An 11,289-nucleotide genomic window follows, 5' to 3' on the forward strand; every position below is an offset into this window, starting at 1 on the left:
AGCACTTATGGCTGCACTCTCCCAGCCCCCATAGCCTGTTTGTTACACAAATGCTGTGTCGGTGGACTCTGTCACTTTTCCTGGAGGTCTTAATACCATTGCGGGGACTTCAGTTCATCTCCTCCAACAGTCTCCTGGCTGGGTGCTCTGAGCAGAGAGCCCAGGACGGACACTCTGAGGTGCATTCTGGGCAGGCAGCGTGAGCAGCCAAGTGGGGAGAGCAGTGGGTGCGTTTCTCCTCCTCAACCTTGAAGACCGTGAAGCGCTGGTCCCCTGCACAAGTCAAGTGCAGCCAAGTGTACGTGCATGGCTCCTGAGAGCCACCTAATGCACTGAAAAACAAACAGTTTGAGGGGGAAGAAGTGGATTTCATCAACCCCCTGAGCAGCAGTGATTGGCCTCAGCTTGTTACGCATTCTTGATTCTGATGAAAACAAGGCAAACGGATGATTTTAACCTCTCTCCATAAAGAAATTGCACTAGTCTTGTGTAGGCCTCCCACCCTATGTAATATAGATTGTACATGTTCACTGTTGACACACAGGCAAGCAAGGTGCATGGGGCAAATGATGTGTTTTAGTGGCTGTGACTGGGTGGAGAATTGTTTCAAATGACCCACATGACAGAGGTGGCAGGACTGGATGGGATGGGCCTGGCTAAGGAGGCTTTCCAAACTTGTCATGAAACCCCTCCTCAGTGGTCCCTGCAGCTGAGTCAGTAACAGTTGGTGATGTTTAAAAAGGGAAGGAGTGAAGTCATTGAGGAGAAAGCTAATGGGGTTCCTTGAGAACGAGAGCAGAAGCCACAGGCGAGGCCACCAGGTGAGCCTTTGAGGGTGAAGGATCACGGGAGACAGGCACATGCTGGAAGACACTTCCAACCTTGTAGTGTCTCTGGGCCGCACTGGAAGAAGGAGAGTCGTCTTGGACCGCACATTAAGTACATTGAGACACATAATCACACAAAAAAAATCTCAATGTTTTAAGTAAATTTACGATTTTGTGTTGGGCCACATCCATAGCCACCCTGGGACGCATGTGGCCTGCAGGCCATGGGTTGGCCAGCCCTGATGGACCACGCGGCTGCAGGCGCTGCCGATCCCATGAGGACCCCAGGTCAGGTGGGCAGCATGCCTGTCCGGCCCTCGTTGCTGACCCCAGACTTGTGAACAGATGCAGGGGCGGTGATTTCCAGCCTCCCTGCTCTGGGGGTTTTGTTACAGCGCAGCAGAAGACCGATGTGGTGGTTTGGAGTATTCCGTGATTCCATGAATGTTTAACCGTGTCTACGCTGCACATCGTCAGACAGGGCGTGAAAGGAGCTCTCGCATCATCACCCTGTTTAAATAATAGAGTCTGCTGCATTATAGAATAAGGTCTGGTGCTGTGCAAGGAAGCCCTTAGATGGTGCCTAACACGAGGCTTGTTCATGTATTCCGAATCACTGTACCTGAAAGATCCGTCATTCTAAATTATTGCTCTTGCTCTAGTCATTTGGTTGGAGTTCTGTGGCAATACCCAGAGGTGTGTCAAAAGCTTAATAATTTATTTAATACATTTTATATATGATGACAAAATTATTCTAAGATCATGGAACACATTTTATTTTTACCAGTTGGGATATGTATATCACTTTTTAACTGGTCTTTACAGGGTTTTCCGTCATTTCAAACAGCAAGGTCTTAAATTGATATCTAGACAGAATTTCTTTGTACAAAGGTGTATAGAGTCTATGGTCAGTAAATAATCGAAGAAAATTTTGCAGTTCAGAGCAAAGATCAGCAAGTTCTGAAAAAAAAGGGAGCCTCATCTCTAATATAGCTCTTCCATGTGTTAATTTAATTTAAAATTAGGTGACGTTCCTTGTTTCTAGTTTTAAAATTGCTGTTTCATGTGTAATGTACACAATACAAACTGCATTCACCGTTAGCAAAGTTTTGCGAGTTTTGATAAAGACACACACCCCATGAGCTTTACTTCAGTCAAGACCTAGAATGTTTAAGTCACCTGGTAAGGGTCACTGGTCCCTCTCCCAGGGGACGCTCAGCCCTGGACCTTGACCGTAAGGGGCCCCTGTCTCCGTTCCACCATTGCTGATTGCAGCGCCCGTCTGAGTGCTCCCTGTGAATGGTGTTACGTGGACCTGAACCCTCGTGTCTGGCTCCTGTCACTCGGCACAGCATTCTAGGGATTCGTTTCTGCGGGAGCACCTGCAGCGTGTTCCTCGTTGTTGGTGAGTGGTGTTCCGTCGTGGGGCTATACCACAGGCTGTTTATCCATGGGTATCTGAGTTGCCTCCAGTTTTGATGACTGATCTGTAAAGCGTTTACAAACAGTTGTGTGTGAGTCTGTATGAAGATGGGATTTTCTTCCTTTTGTGTAGACACCTAGGAATCGCAATGGCTGGGTCAAAAAGTGAGTGCACATTTCACTTTGCAAGACCCTGCAGGCCGCCTTGCAAGGCGGTCTTTCTGCTCTGGGGCCGCCAGCCAGCAACGCAGGAAGTTCTAGCCTCTCGCCAGCCTCGCCAGCTCCTGGTCTCTGTTTGCCGGGTAAAGTCCCACCCTTCTGGTGAGTCGTAGTTGATATCTCGTCGTGGGTTAATCTGCACTTCTCTTATGTAGGTTTAAATATCTTTTTTACCCTCTTTTAGTCACTTGATCTTATTTTGCAAAGTGTCCACTGAAATGTTTTGCCTTTTCTTACTTGGGTGTTTGTCATGTTGTTGATTTGTGAAGATTTGTATTTTCTGGAATTCAAATCTTGTGATTGATAATAGGATTCTATCTCCCTGGCAGTGGCTTACCTCTTACTTTTCTCAGCAATATATAAAGCTTGGCTAAAATTTTAAATTTTGATAAAGTCGTGTATGTCAATGTGCTTTTACAGATTATGGTTTCTGAGTCACATCTAAAATATTTTTGGTTACCTCCAAAGCTGTAAAATTTTGCTTTTGTTTTCACCTACATTTTTTATAGTTTTAACTTTTACATTTAGATCCGCGACCCATTTTAAGGCAGTTTTTGCTGGTGATGTGTGGTAAAGGTCAGGAGGCATTAGTTTCCCTCATGTTGCTCCACAGAAGTTGCCCAGGCACCCTTGGTTCGAAAGCTCCCTGTCCGCCGTGGGTGACCTTGTCTGTTGCCTATGTCGGTAAGGATTTATTTCTGCACTCCTGGCACAGGGCATTTTTGTAAAAGTAACTGATCTTTATTTCACCTTTAATTCTGGTTGGGACTGGACTCAGGAGCTGGGGCAGCCCTAGTTGGGCACGGAGATGAACAGGAACACGTGTGGGTTCACACTCGCCAGTGGGAGGAGGCCACTGTATAAGGGAGGCTTGTCTGCCTTTAATAAGTTCTTAATAAATAAGTACTTGAATTCAGTAATGAATGAATTGGTAGATGAGTGAGTCTGGGAAGTGGAGTAGTGAATACATGCTCTCTTCTGATCAATTACTACTTTGTAGTCCTACCTTTTAAAAGGTTTTCAATGGGTTTCAATGGAAGGCCCGTTTCGCATAGCCTTAAAAACCGCAGTAAATCCAGATGCTATCTGGTACAAACATCTCATTTTACAGGTTGAGAGCACATTCCAGGCCCCAGGGAGGTAGACAGTGTTCGAGGTGCACCGCGAATGGTCAAAGTGGGGTCTTGATCCAGATCTTTGGGTTCGGGTTCCCTCCACTGCACTGAAAGTTTTGTTTTAAGCAGCAGAAATGGGGGGTTAATGTAAATAGTTGGATGAAATCCGGTAGGTGGTAGGCTAGGAAAAAGATTTAAAAATCTCCAAGGGAAGCCTTTCAGAACAAAATGTCCAGGGAAGGATATGTTTTACTAATTGTTGAATCTAATTCTTCCATCCAAGGTCAGCTGGGGTCTACACAGCGCTTACAGATGGGAGCACTGTGCCCGGATGCAGGTCCTCATTGTCTAGCGCCCCCTACAGGCAAGAGGTACATGCACAGTCCCGAGGACTGAGGCGCCTTTGTTCTTTGCAGGGTCTCTCTGCAGAAATCAAGCATCTGTGGTAGGCTGGGAAGGTAAGGACTTGTGGGAAGTTACTGGATCCACATAAACTTTTATCTATGGTCATATTTAAAGAGTTCCCTCTCGAGAGCCTGGGATTAAGGCTGCCTTCTGCATGCTAACTTCCACAGTCAGTACCTAATGGATCAGAACAGAGATAGTCAACATGAGCTTTAGGAAACAGAACGGCTTTCCCGGCCAGAGCCGAATTTGAGACTAAATTGATCCAAAGGCACTAATCTGTTTAAAGGACAAATGTGCTTGTCTTTCAGTGGATCGGTTGGTTAATAGCGGAAAGTGAAGAAAAGGAAGTTGCAGACACATGTAAAGAAGTCCTAGTACTTCTGAGGGAAGACAGTGTTCTTTTTCATTTCATTTTACTTTTTTAGTTAAAATATGTAAGTTTTACTTTCTTAGCACATTTGAATTATATAGTCTTATCAACTGTATTCATCATACAACTGACTTTTTACCCTTTTACCAACCTCTCTCCCTATTTCTGCCACCTCCAGCTCAGTTCTTTTCTTTTAGATTCCATATGTAAATGATTCCATGTGGCATTTGTCCTACTCTGTCTGCCTGCTTCACTTAGCATAATGCCCTCCGGGTTTATCCATAGCCTCCAGGTTTAGCCTCCAGGGTTGCACCCTCCAGGTTTATCCATGTTGTTGCAAACGAGAGGATTTCCTTCTCTTTACGACTGACTAGTATTCCATTGGACACATGTGCCACCTTCTCTTTGCCTTGTCACCCTTCAGTGGACACTCGGGTCGCGTCCCAGCCTTGGCTGTCGCACCAACGCTCCGGTGAGCACTGGGGTGCACGCATCTCTCTGAGACAATGGTATTGCTCCCTTCAGGTGCGTACCTGGAATTTGGATTGCTGTATCCTCTGATGGTTCTATTTTTAACTCCTGGAAGAACCACTGTGCTTTTTCTTCGTGGCTGCCCCAGTTTACAGTCCTGCCAACAGTACACATGGTTCTCTTTTCTTTGCGGCCTTGCCGGTGTTTGGCGTCTGTTTTGGTAACCAGGTGTCAGGTGGTACCCCACTGCGGTTTTGAGTGGCACTGCTCTGATGAGTAGTGATGGTCGAAGCCATGTTCCTGTTGGCCACCCGTAAGTCTTGCTTGGAAAATGTATAGTTAGGTTCTTTGCCAATTTTTAAATTGGGTTATTTGGTTTCATGCTATTGAGTTTGATGAGTTCATTGTATATTTTGTATATTAACTCCTTCTCAGATAGTATTTGCCAACATCTTCTTCCATTCCATAGCTTGCCCTGTTCATTTTGTTGATGGTTTCCTTTGCTGTAGAGATGCTTTTTAGTTTGATGTAATAGCACTTGTTTATTTTTGTTTTTGGTGTCAAATCTTTGTGAAACGTCAAAGTTTACCCTGTGTTTTCTTCTAGGAGTTTTAGGATTTCAGGTCTTATGTTCTTTGATCAATTTTGAGTTGATTTTTTATATTTGATGTAGGATAGTGGTTCAGTTTCATCCTTTTCCTTGTCACTATTTTTCCCAACACCATTTATTGAAGGAACTCTCCTTTTCTCACTGTATATGCTTGGCCTCTTTGTTGAAATTATTCGACCATATATGTGTGGGTTTATTTCTGGAGTCTCTCTTCTATTCCATTGATTTAAGTTTGTTTTATGCCAAATACCATACTGTTTTGGTTGCATTCACTTTGTAATATAGTTTGAAATCAGAAAATGTGATACCTTTTACTGAGTTCTTTTTTCTCAAGCCTGCCTTGGCTATCGAGGGTCTTTTGTGTTTCCATACAAATTTTAGCATTGTTCTTTTTCTGTGAAAAATGCCCTTGAAATTTTGTTAGGGATTGTATTGAATCTGTAGATCTCTTTGGGTAGCAAGGACACTTTAACACTAATGAGTCTTCCATGGTCGTCTGATTTTCAGTAGGGAACCTTGTAAGGATATGCACTAGCAAGAAGGGAACACATTTTGTTCCCTTTCGCAGCAAATGGATTGAGCAGCCACAGAAGAGCAATGAATCGGTTAGGAGTGCAAGAAGCAACAGAGAGGAGCCCGGAACTCCTCTCTGAAGCAGCTCTGAATTGTTAGGCATGTGTTGGCCAGATAACAAAGCAAACGCCCAGCTTCCATTCCCCCTCAGTGAGATTCTCCAGTGCAAGCGAGAGTTGGGTACATTGTGTTCATCACTTCTGTTTGTGAGGCAATTTCCTTTTAGGAACTAAGACAGTCACTAGAATAATTTTTTTCAATCTCAGGTAGCATTTGTATTTTTTTCTTTAAAAACGCAGTTGCTTGTATGGTTAAAGTATAGGCGCAGATGACTTTGTTTCTCCGGGGTGTCATTCGATGCATGGAAGAAAACATTCGGGGTGCCAGCTGACATTGGTGGGAGTCCTTTGCCGTCTCCCCGGCTCAGATGGATGCTTTCAGCTTCAATTTCAGAACAAAAAAGATGTAGCTATGAAAAATGGTATCGTTTGCAGCAGGGCATAATCTCTGGTGGCTTTGATAATGACAGAGTCTGACAAAGTGTTTCCATTTAAATATATTTTTTCACAAGTAACACAGTAGAGAGCCTCACTATCATTCTCCTGTTAAGCAGGATCTGAGTCTCTGGTGAGCGCTCCCCTTGGACACAGCTAAGGTACGTGAGTGTAACCAAATGGGGCTGCTCTCTTCCTTACACGGAGAGAGGGGACAGCCCGTCAGGTTTGCCCACTGCGGGTGAGACGGGGCACGCCCCTGCCCCCTTAGTGATGTACGGACAGCGCCAGGCCAGGGGTCGGGCGAAGGTGTTTGCTAAATTAATGAGAGCATAAGCTTCAGCACCACTTCTGTGAAAATTAGAGGTGGAATTTAATAGACTGAGTCTAAATGGAACAGAGCATTAAATTAAATGTGCATTTCTTCATTTAAGAAAATAAAGGAATTACTGGCGGAGCATAGAATGTGGATTATTCATAGAACTAGAGCAAATTATTAGTTTTCGATGGAAAACATTTAAAGAAATGCTTGGATATTTCTGATACACCATTTAATGCACATCATAATTTGTGAAGTTATAGCAAGAGAAAAAATGTTGATGTTAAGGATGGAAGGTTGGAAATTGTACTGTGTTTAGTATTTGGAGGAAGGAAGACATATAGAAAACTGGAATTAGAAAACACAGTTTCCATGTGGGAAACATAGCTGAATGATTGGAGAAGACTTTTAGGGGGCAGCTGCTGCCCGTAGGGGGCTGCACTATTGTGGGACCGCTGCCTGCCACAGCCATCCGGAGGACCACAGCAAATGTGCGGTGCCGGGTTTGAGGGCAGGACGGCCGACAGTGCACCATGCTGCCCCTGGGGCGAGAGGAGTGGGCGAGGCCGGCCGTGCAGGGAAGCGTGGCCAAGGTGAGGAGACAGGAGGTCACCGTGGTGGAGTCGAGGGTCAGAGTGTCAGGGCACTGGGACTCACGTACAGAGCTCAGAGGAACCCAAAGCCGGTGGCAGCTGACTCTATTGTAGTGGGAAGGAGTGTGGCTGCACTTAGCTCCAGAAGGAGACACTTTAAAAAAAAAAGATTTTATGTATTTATTTTTAGGGAGAGAAGGGAGGGAGCCAGAGGGAGAGCAGCAGCAGTGTGTGGTTGCCTCTCACGTACCTGCACTGGGGACCTAACCTGGCCCACAGCCCAGGCATGTGCCCTGACTGGGAATCTAACCAGTGACCCCCTGGTTCACAGGCCGGTGCTCAATCCACTGAGCCACACCAGCCAGGGCAGAAAGAGACACGTTCCTTCTTACAGTGGACAGTGAGGCAGCCTGTGTTCACTCAGGATGGAGATGCCATCTCAGCTTCCAAGGTCGGCTGCGCTGAAACAGCCTTGAAAAGATACGTTGACCTTGTGACCCGCTCACGGGCTCTGCAGAGATGTGGGAGGCCCATGCAGAACTGTGTCGCAACAAGTCACTCATTTCTATGGTGTTTATTCTCCCGGTAAATTGTCCCATGAGTAACCCATTCTGACTAATAATGTAGGTGGCACAGTGGGACCAGCCCATTCTCTGCATCTCATGGAGCATTAAGTCCAGTGTCCGTGGGATATCAGACATCAACCAGATGAACAAATCCACGTGGACCACTAGAGTCCAGTTTAGGAAGCAAGTTTGAGCACTCATGCTCAAAGAAGATATGAAAAAACACAGTAGAAAGTACTTGAAATAAAGTGATAAAGAAAACACAACAGGTGAAAAAGCCACAGAATGCAGTTGGAAAGCATCCTTTGGGCAGACTTATAGCTCTCAATGCTTATGCTACGTTTAATCATTCGCCTTCAAAAGTTGGAAAGAATAAAAAGGGAAATGAATGAAATAGAGAAAAAGCAAAAGCTGGTTCTTGAAAAATAAAATTAATAAACCTACAGCCAAACTGGTGAGAAAAAAAATTATGACTATCAGGAGTGAAAAGAAGGGATTTTGCCATAGATTAGAGACATGAGGTGGAAAATAAGAGATTTTTATGAAAAACTATATGCCGATGAAATGGACAAACTCTTAAAATGACAAATATCCGAGCTGACACGGGAAGAAATAGAAAATCTTCACAGGCATTTGTGTTGGTTTGCTGGTTCTGACCTGTCGAGGTGCAGCGGGCACAATTTCCTGTCAGGCCTTTGTCCTCAACTTGCAGATGGCTGACTCCTGTCTTCACAAGGTCTCTTCTCTGAGTGTCTGTCCTAATCTTTTCACATAAAGATGCCAGTCATGTTTGAGGAAGTTGAATGTTTTCATTTCAATTAGATTGGCTCCTTAAAGGCCCCGTCTCCAAACACTGTCACATTCAGAGGCACTGGGGGTTAGAACATCAACATAGGACATCTTGGGGGACACGGTTCGGCTCATAACATCATACGTAGTAAAGAAACCAAATCTATTTATCAATAAAACTTTCCCACAAAGTCTAGATCCAAGTGGTTTCACTTGTGAATTTTATCCTACATCAAAGAAAGAAAAAATACCAACTCTACACAAACATTGGAAGAAATAAGGAATGCAGGCTATCTTATTATATGAGGCCTGATACAGAATGTGGAAACAAATTTATGAGAAGAAAGTAGATACCAATATCCTTTAAAAGAAAAGACCAATTGAATTCATCAGTCTATAAATGTAATACATTATGACTAAGTAGGCTTTATTTTCCAGGAAGGAAAGGTTAGTTATAGACCTGAAACCTACTGTAAATTCACCTTATTCACAGAATATGAAGAAAAATAAATAATCATCTCACTCCTTCCAGAAAAATAAAAAAATTAGGACTGAATTCTCACCAAAGAGGCAGGTCCAAGATGACATCAGAGGATCTAGAATCAATGCACTCTTTATAGATTTATTTATAGTGAAGTGAAAAGGGCCCTTATGTAGTTGATAGAATAACTTGGGAGACTTTTACTCCGTGTTTTTAAGACTTGCTGTAAAGCTACAGTAACGCAAAACCACAGTGTAATTTTGGTTCAGTTTTGTATGTAGAGGCGGACGTGTCCCTAGGGGGGTTTCTGTCGTGACGGCAGTTATTCATTTATACACACTTTTCAAAAATGCGCTGAATCATGTGCAAGATTGGTGCATTCTAAATGTATATAAATTATATCACAATATCATTGGTTTAAAAAATGACTATACAAAGAGTAAAAAGATATTTGGGTTAAGAAAACCATTAGTTTACCTGGAATTATTAAAAAATGTTATCAGTGGAGTTGAACAATTTCACTTACTTGAATTCAGAGTTGGCCAAGATTTTCTCTGGTGTGGGAAATGGGAGCCCGGGGTCCACGTGTCACCTCTGGGTGGGAAGCTAAGACCCGTAAGTGCTCTCTCCCTCTGGCACCCAGCCACCGTGTTCGGCTCCTTCACTGGCTGAGACGTCTAAGCAACACCGAGGGCTGAGAGTTCCTAGTGACATAGGGTAGAAATACGAGGATTGTAACACTGGGTGATTGGGACGTTCTGTTATTGTGTATATAGACTGACAAACATTTATTTTCTTAACTGTGCCTGATTAGCACCCATCTTCTTGTGCACAGGAGCCGTGGGTCCTCTGTAAACAGTCTGTTTACGGAGCCGTGGCATCTACTTTTAGATGCGCCCTGGCTTCTTTCTCATGCATGACTGCACCCTGTAGTCCCAGCCTCCTGGTGGTGCACACGGAGCAGTCAGCCACGCCCTTCTGATGGCCGGTCTGTCGGTGTCACGTCATGTTGGCACAAAGCAGCTAAATTCCCAGTGTCCAATACATGCGTGTTTTTGCAATGGCAACTTTTATAATAATCACAATGGACGTACCGAAACAGTGTTTTGGCTACTTAGAAATTGTTCTGTGAGGTTACTTTAGAAAAGTTATGTGTCTTGATATCTAATTTATATACAATCCAATCTACCCTTTTTAGGGTTATAGATTTGACCAAACGAGTGTTAACTGAAGATACAGTCAGACAGGCACCACAGTCAAAGCAAAGATGGTTCCCACGAACCCCCAGAGTTCCCTGTGTCACTTTGTCACCGATATCTCTGTCCTCTCAAACCCTTGGCACCTCTGTTCCACTGCCTGTCCCAGGGTGTCACGTAACTGGAATCGGCAGCATGTGGCTTCTCTCACTTGCAGAGATGCCTTTGATTGTGTGTGTTACTAGGGCCTTCCCCCGCCTCCGCCTCCACAATAGTGTCCTGTTGTGTGGACAGAATTTTTTAAGTGACCTGTTTAAGAATTTAAGGACAATCTCTGCATGGAAGGAAGTGAGATCCAGAACTAGATTTAAGGTGGGTAAGAACTTGATGGGAAAAAATTTGCAAGAGTTACAACGGAACGCTTTAGCTTTTAGTCTCTTGTTTCCAGAGGCCAAGGCGCTGATGTTTTAGTTGTTGATGGCATTAGACTCAGAGGTTGGGAGCACAGCCCTCCCCTGAAATCAGGCTCTTTCAGTTCAAATCCCAGGGCTGCCGCTTGCTCAGCACGTCACTGCTTGTCAGCTGATGGACCTTTTTCCCCTCTGATTCCTCATGCCTGGAAGAGGCTGAATGTGCCCTCCCGATCACAGCTCACTTTATTTCTGTGAGTAAAGCAACCTGATTTTTAGCTTACCTATCTTCCTAATGCTAAGAATCCTGGTAAGCTCTGCAAGGAGCACATGGAGATGAAAGACCTACTTTCTAAACTCAGACTCGAGATTTCACTCTCTTCTTCCCAGACTCTCGGGGAGGGGGGTACTCAGTGCTCAGGAGAG

The sequence above is a fragment of the Sturnira hondurensis genome, unplaced genomic scaffold (genome assembly GCF_014824575.4).
Source record: "Sturnira hondurensis isolate 20B ecotype Veracruz unplaced genomic scaffold, ASM1482457v3 Scaffold0018525, whole genome shotgun sequence".
In the NCBI taxonomy this organism is placed as follows: domain Eukaryota; kingdom Metazoa; phylum Chordata; class Mammalia; order Chiroptera; family Phyllostomidae; genus Sturnira; species Sturnira hondurensis.